Genomic DNA, 7544 nt, shown 5'->3' on the forward strand with positions numbered 1-7544 from the left:
CAGCCCCCGGGGGCGGCGTCCCGGCGATCGCGGAAGTCCTCGCTGTCCTCCAGCGGGCTCAGGTTGCTCATGAAGTCGGCGCTGACCGCGCGGGGCTGGAGGTGGCCGCGTGGGACGCGCGGAACTCCCGCCCGCGCAGCGACTGGAAGTTCAGGTCGACCTCCGCCGCGCCGGGTGCTGCGGCCCTGGGGTCCCCTCCCCTCCCCTCCCCTCCCCTCCCCTCCCCTCCCCTCCCCTCCCTTCGTCTAGCCTCCCTCAGCTGCGGGCGGGCGGAGAACCGGGAGAGCAAAGCACCGGGCGGAGCTGGAGGGGGCGCGAAGAGGAGGCGGAGATTCCGGGGAACCAGGTCCGTGCCGCGGGCGGACAAAGAAACTGGGAGCCAGGCGGGGGCGGTGGAAGCGCGAGCCCAGAACTGAGCCCAGCGGGGCCGTGCACTGCGAGGCTGCCTGGGGTCCGCTGCGCAGACTGGACGGCTGGTCCGAACCCCCGGGCCGGGGCGGATCCGGGCAGAGCGGGCGCCGCGCTCCAGCGGACCGGGCTGTGGACGGAAGGACGGACGGACCCCGCGGGCCGTGGCTCTCCCCGGAGGCGCGCCCTCTGCGCTGCTGCCTGTGGAGTGCGGCGCGGCGGCTGCAGGACTACGCGGCCGCCCGACTGACGGGTCTATCCTGGTTTATTTGTTTTTATCTTTCTGTAAAGTGAGAGTGTAGGAGGCTTCCCCTCCTCTCACGCCGGCTCCCCAAAGAGGGCCGTCCCGGGTGACTTTCTGAGGGGCCCCCAAAGCAAATCCCGAGGCCTGCGCTTCGCGAATCTTCTCTGCCAGGGCGCTGGTGGAGCCGTTCCCCAGCCGGTGCCTCTGGAGCCGTTTCCCAGCCGAATCCTGCTGGAAGGCGGTGGTTCTGCGATGCCCTGCGGATTCGCCCCAAGGCCTTGTTGGCTGAGGGACCCCTAGGGATGTTGTATAACGAAGGAAAACGTATAAATACCTTCCAGGAGAAAGGTAGTGTGGCCGAGCGGTCTAAGGCGCTGGATTAAGGCTCCAGTCTCTTCGGAGGCGTGGGTTCGAATCCCACCGCTGCCAGTTTGCTGTGATTTCTTCATTTTGTCCCCTCATGGCTTACAAAAGGTGGATTCGTTGGAACTCGCCTTGGGCCACACCCTGGGTCGGGGATTCCATTTGGCAGCCGTCCCGTGGACGGGGTTTGTGCGGACTTGGCCAGCTCCGTTGTCCACAGCAAGTGAGGTACCTTCAGTTCTTCCTAGGTGCCAATGGTTGAGATGGAAAGGCAACGGAATAGATACCCTCTTTCCCCTTAACAAGGTAGAGATAGCGATGGGGTGTTCTAGGCTAGCCTTCAGTGTAATAAATTTGAAGCCATAAGGTGAAAAGTAGAAGAAATTGTTTCCGCCCGGTTTCGAACCGGGGACCTTTCGCGTGTGAGGCGAACGTGATAACCACTACACTACGGAAACCTGCTTGGGTCCCTTGTGCCACCAGTTCTGCACTTCTTCCATGGGTTCCTTTGAGCCTGACTAATGGGCATGAGCACATAAGAAAAGGACCTTTCAGCACTTAGAAGGCTGAGACAGGAGGACGGCTGGAGCCCAGTAGGTGGAGGCTACACTGAGGTGTGATTGCACCACTGCACTCCAGTCTGGAAGACAGAGCAAGACCCAGTCTGGAAAGAAAGGAAAGACAGAAAAGATAAAAAGAGAAACAAGAAAAGGAAGTTTTTATGCCCAGTGTGGTGGCCTAAGTGGGCGTGGGAGTCCTGAGAGAGGATGTGGTGGTGACTGCATAGAGAGGTGATGTAGCAGCAGAAAAAATCCCAAGTGTAGTGGCTCACGCCTGTAATCCCAGCAATTTGTGAGGCTGAGACGGGTGGATCACTTGAGTTCAGGAGTTCAAGAGAAGCCTGGCCAACATGGTGAAACCCCATCTCTATTAAAAATACAAAAACTAGGCCGGGCGCGGTGGCTCAAGCCTGTAATCCCAGCACTTTGGGAGGCCGAGACGGGCGGATCATGAGGTCAGGAGATCGAGACCATCTTGGCTAACACAGTGAAACCCCGTCTCTACTAAAAAATACAAAAAACTAGCCGGGCGAGGTGGCGGGCACCTGTAGTCCCAGCTACTCGGGAGGCTGAGGCAGGAGAATGGCGCAAACCCGGGAGGCGGAGCTTGCAGTGAGCTGAGATCCGGCCACTGCACTCCAGCCCGGGCGACAGCGCGAGACTCCGTCTCAAAAAAAAAAAAAAAAAAATACAAAAACTAGTTGGTCATGGTGGCACCGGCCTGTGGTCTCAGCTACTTGGAAGGCTGAGGCAGGAGAATTGCTTGAACCAGAGAGATGGAGGTTGCAGTGAGCTGAGATTGTTCCACTGCACCCCAGCAGGGCGACAGAGTGAGACTCTGTTTAAAAAAAAAAAAAAAAAAAAAAAAAAAAAAAAGACACTCTCCTACATTTATCTTTGAAAACTTTTAAATTTTAACTTGTATGTTTAAGTGTAAATTCTATTTCATATTAATTTTTTGTTATGGTGTGAGGATTGGATTAAGGTTAATTTCTTTCTCCTACGGATGCCCAGTTGTTCCTGAACCACTTGGTGCAAAGACTTTCCTTTCCACATTGAATTGCTTTGGCGCCTTTGGTAGAACCAAATAACTGTCTTTGTGGGCCCAAATTTTTTGTTCATTTTTGCTTTTCAATTAAAGATTTCAAATAGGCCAGGCATGGTGGCTCACCCATGTAATCCCAGCACTTTCGTAGGCTGAGGCAGGAGGATTGCTTGAGGCCAGGAGTTGGAGACCAGCCTGGGCAACATAGCAAGTCCACATCTCTACAAACACATTTTTAAAAGTTAGCATGATAGTGTATGCTTGTAGTCCCACCTACTCAGGAGGCTGAGGCAGGAGGATTGCTTGGACCCAGGAGGCTAAGGCTGCAGTGAACTGTAATCACACCAGTGCACTGCAACTTGGGAAACAGAGTGAATCCCTGTGTCCAAATAAATAGATAAATAAATAAAATTTTGCACCATGTGAATATACCATGTTTTGTTTATCCATTCATCAATGGTTGTTTCCACTTTTAATTTATTTATTCTGAGGCAGATTCTCACTCTCTTGCCCAGGCAGGAGTACAGTGGTGTCATCGTAGCTCACTGCAACCTCTGCCTCCTGAGTTCAAGTTACCTTCCCACCTCATCTTCGCAAGTAGCTGGAACCATAGGCACATACTGCCATGCCTGGCTAATTTTTGTATTTTTTGTAGAGATGGGTTTGTTATGTTGCCCAGGCTGGTCTGGAACTCTTGGCCTCAAGCAATCCACCCACTGTAGCCTCCCCAAGTGCTGGGATTACAGGTGTGAGCCACCTTGCCTAGCCTTTGTTTCCACTTTTTCTTTTGCTTTGATGAATAATGATACTGTATGCATTTTGTGCACAATTTTTTACATGAACACATGTTTTCCATTATCTTGTCTGTACACCTAGGAGTGGAATTGATGAATTGTATAGTAACCTTGTGTTTAACTTTTTGGCATAGCAAAGTGAAATTTGCAACCTAGCAATTCTGCAGAAAAGGCACATCAATACGGACAGAAAGGAGATCACTGGTTGTCTAGGCCTGAGGACAACAGCCAGGATTGGCTGCAGACAGGCACGCAGGAGATCTTTACGCAAGGGAACTGTTCTAAAAGCAGATTGTGGTGATGCTTGCAGAACTCTATGCAGTGACTAAAAAATCATTGATCTGTATACTTCCCATGAGTGGATTTCATTGTATTGAATTGTACCCCAATAAAGCTGTTATAGAATGCTAAAACATAAAACCAAAGCCCCATACACAACAATGAGATAGTGTTTCCCAGAGAACAGCTCAGGTGGCAGTTGCATTGTGCAATACTTAATGCTCTAATGCAGCCCGAGAAGGGGCTGGGATGCAGGCAACTGAAGCTGGGAGGGGGGTGATGGAAGTCATCCAATCTAAAACTGCCAGAATGGAGACCTTGCCAATAGATGCATTTAAAAAACGAAAAGTAGTGCATATTACAGAAACGGAATGAAGGTCGGTCATATGATCCAGTTTATGGTCAATACGGGTGCGTCCACCCAATAGTGTGTGTCTGCAGGAGCGCCAATGAGTGCTGCTGTGTTTTGTGTGTGATGTGCAAAGTGCTGGTCCTTGAGGAGACAGGGCGCTCACTTCCATTTTCCACAACTGTCTTTTAAAATCTAAGGCGAGAGGCCGGGCGCGGTGGCTCACGCCTGTAATCCCAGCCCTTTGGGAGGCCGAGGTGGGTGGATCACGAGGTCAGAAGATCGAGACCATCCTGGCTAACACAGTGAAATCCCGTCTCTACTAAAAATACAGAAACTAAGGCAAGCGTAGTGGCGGGCGACTGTAGTCCCAGCTACTCGGGAGGCTGAGGCAGGAGAAAGGCGTGAACCCGGAAGGCGGAGCAGTGAGCCGAGATCGCGCCACTGCACTCCACCTGGGCGACAGAGCAAGACTCTGTCTCAAGGAAAAAAAAAAAAAAATGTCTAAGGCGAGAAAAGCTTCTGTTGACGAGCGCTCGAGGCTTCAGGAGGGTCGTGGTGATGAGTGTGCTGGCTTTCTTCAGGGGCCGCCCGGGAGGGTCAGCTCCTCCGCTGACTGTCAGGGTGCGAGTTACACAACCCCTGGAGGTGGCAGTTCCTCGTCTGTAGAATGCGGTGAGAGCAGCGCCTTTCTTACAGGTGGATGACAAGGGTTAGAGCAATTAACACACGCACTAGCACTAGGTAAGACTGAAGAAACACTCACTGAATTTACAGCTGTGCCAAGGCAGCTCAGTTCCAGGCCCAGGGGACACAGCACGAAGGAAACAAAACGGAAGGATCCTGCTCCCCAGAGGGGAAGGGTGGGGGTGAGGAACAAGGGAAGACCGAGGCCGCACAGGCGGACAACGGTGGACGGCACTGCGCGATGGAGAGGGGCCTCCGCCCAGGAGATGTGGAAGAGGCGGCGCGAGGGCGCACGGAGCTGCAAGGGAAAGGCGGGTGCGGGGGCTGCAGGGGCCGAGCAGGAGGCTGGGCGAGGACCGTGCGTACCCCCAGCAGCGGCAGGAAGGAGACAAACCTGGATAGTGGGCCCGTTTGCCGCAGCGTCGGCTTCTGGTTTGTGTTCGGGAAGAGCCCGCGCTCAGCCCCATCTCAGCGACTCCCAGAAGCCAGCGCAGATCGCGCTACACCCGCTCCTCGTCCTCCGCTCCCGCCTTGGGAGCAGCGGCCTCTGCCTCCCTTTCCAGGGCCGGCGCCTCCCTCCAGGGCTTGTTAACGGGAAAGTTTCTATCAGGGATTCAAGGAACCGCCTCTGGGCTGCCGCGGAGCGGGGACATCCCTTGGGAAACGCAGCGCGTCCCCTGGTCGCGCCCAGGAACTTTCCGAGCCTGCGAGTCCGCTCGCGGGAGACCCCCAGGCCGACGCCGCCCCAGCTCGCTCGCAGCTCGCGCGCCCGGGGAGAGGACCTGGAGCCCCCGCGGCTGGCCCGAAGCCGGGGTCCCTGCACCTTCCCGCAACGGCTCCAGGGAGACCGGCCCGGCGCGCCTGAGCGCAGGGCGGCGCCGCTGTCCCCTCGCAGGAGCGGGAACTGCCTCTTTCTTCTGGACCTCTCCTCTGCCAGGGGTGGGGGTGGTACTGTCGCCCCGGTAGCCCCTACACAGCCCTAGACGCCGCCTCCCCGGATGGGCCGGCTGTTGGGGAAACCCATCGGGGCCACCCCCTCTCAGGACTGGTCTGAGCACAGAGACAGCCCGCGTGCTCCTTGGTTTCCCAAACCCACCTGAGTGTAACTCTGTCCTGGATGGGGTGAGGCTGGAGCTCAGAGAGGGACAGCGGTGTGAAGAGCTGCGGTGGTGGCATCTTCCCTCGGGCTTTCTGGAGAAGGCGCCTCTGAGCGGATGGGGCTTCAGACCCGGCTCCCTGTGAGCTGTGAGCCTGTGTGGGCAGCAGCCAGCCAGGCAGCCCTTCACCGGTGACTGGGAGGTCGCCCTGGGCTTGGGTTTTCTGGAGGTTTCACCCTGGGCATGGGCCTGGGAGTGCCAGGGCCGTCTGTGAACATATCTGTAGGAATTTCCTCCGGTTGCCAGAACAAAATAGCCCAGCCTGGGGCTTCGACAACAGATGGTCGTTTTCTCCCAGGTCTGAGGCTGCGAGTCGGAGATCAGGGCACCAGGAGGATTGTTTCTGCGGAGGCTTCTCTTTTTGGCCTGCAGGTGGCCGCCTTCTCTCTGTGTCCACACGTGGTGTTTTGTCTGTGCACCTGCACCCATGATGGCCCCGTGTGTCCACTTTCCTCTTCTTCTAAGCAGATTGGATTGGGGTCCACCCTAGTGACCTCATTTTAGTGTAATCACCTCTTTCCAGGCTCTATCTCCATACACAATGACATGTTGGTGTACTGAGGGTTGGAGTTCTGAGATATGAATTTTCAGGGGACACAATTCCGCCCTAGCTAGGTCTTAAGGCAGAGTCAAAACTGCCAAGGGAGGCTCTGGCGGCTTTCACAAGTGGGACCATCCTGTGTCACCTCAGGCTAGAGGAAGGAAGTGATCTTCTGGGACTACTTGACTGGTTGTTCTGATGCATCCAGGAGGAGAAATCAGGTTAGCTCTGTCTTTGCCAGCTTGGAAATCCATTTGGACTCAGTTGCACTGTGGCACAGACCTGGAGGTTGTCCCAACCTGGGCCCTGGACAGTTTGGGGACCTGCTCTGTGACTACAGTCCAGCCACTCCCATCTCTGAACCTGTTTTCACATCGACAAAATGAGAGGGTGAATGAGATGATCTCAAAGGTCCCTGCTAACTCTAAACTCCCAGCTTTCCTGTCACTGAGATTTGGCAGGTTTCTTTTGCTTTTTCTCTCTCTTTCCTTTTTTCTTTCTTTCTTCCTTTCTTTTTTCTTTCTTTCTTCTTTCTTTCTTTTCTTCCTTTTTTTTTGATAGATTCTCACTCTGTCACCCAGGGTGGGGTGCAGTGGTGCAATCTCAGGTCACTGCAACCTCCACCTCTGTGGGTCCATCAATTCCCATGCCACAACCACCAGAGTAGCTGGGATTACAGCTTTGCACCTCCATGCACGGCTAATTTTTATTAGGTTGGTGCAAAAGTAATTGCGGTTTTGACCATTACTTTAAATTAATAGTAGAGATGGGGTTTCACCATGTTGGTCCTGAACTCCTGGCCCTTCAGCAGGGTGAGTGAAGCCAAGATAAAGAGCCCATTTTCTGGGCTGCCCGTCAGTACAGGTGGAGAAGGTGGCTCATGTGACAGGAGATGGGGCACTCACCACCAAACGCCCCCCCAGCACCCGCCTGGCATGGCTCTTCTTCCTGCCTCTTTGACCCCCTAGAGCCCTGGACCTGGGCTGCACCCGAGGGTGGCACCTCACCCTCCACAGATGGCAGAGTGAAATGACAGCACCCTGGCCATGGCAGCACATGTTCACAGTCCCACCAGGACAGAACTGAGAGCAGGGAGCAGTTGGAGTGGACCAAGGCT

General features: G+C 54.8%; 2 non-coding genes across 2 annotated transcripts; one reads left to right on the forward strand and one right to left on the reverse strand.

Annotated features, from left to right (window-relative positions):
• The first annotated feature begins 999 nt into the window (after positions 1-999).
• TRNAL-AAG lies at positions 1000-1081 on the forward strand. The gene has a single exon. It is a non-coding gene; the product is annotated as a tRNA-Leu (tRNA).
• Positions 1082-1400: 319 nt separating this feature from the next.
• On the reverse strand, positions 1401-1473 carry TRNAV-CAC. The gene has a single exon. It is a non-coding gene; the product is annotated as a tRNA-Val (tRNA).
• Positions 1474-7544: the final 6071 nt, after the last annotated feature.

The sequence above is a fragment of the Theropithecus gelada genome, chromosome 6 (genome assembly GCF_003255815.1).
Source record: "Theropithecus gelada isolate Dixy chromosome 6, Tgel_1.0, whole genome shotgun sequence".
NCBI lineage: Eukaryota > Metazoa > Chordata > Mammalia > Primates > Cercopithecidae > Theropithecus > Theropithecus gelada.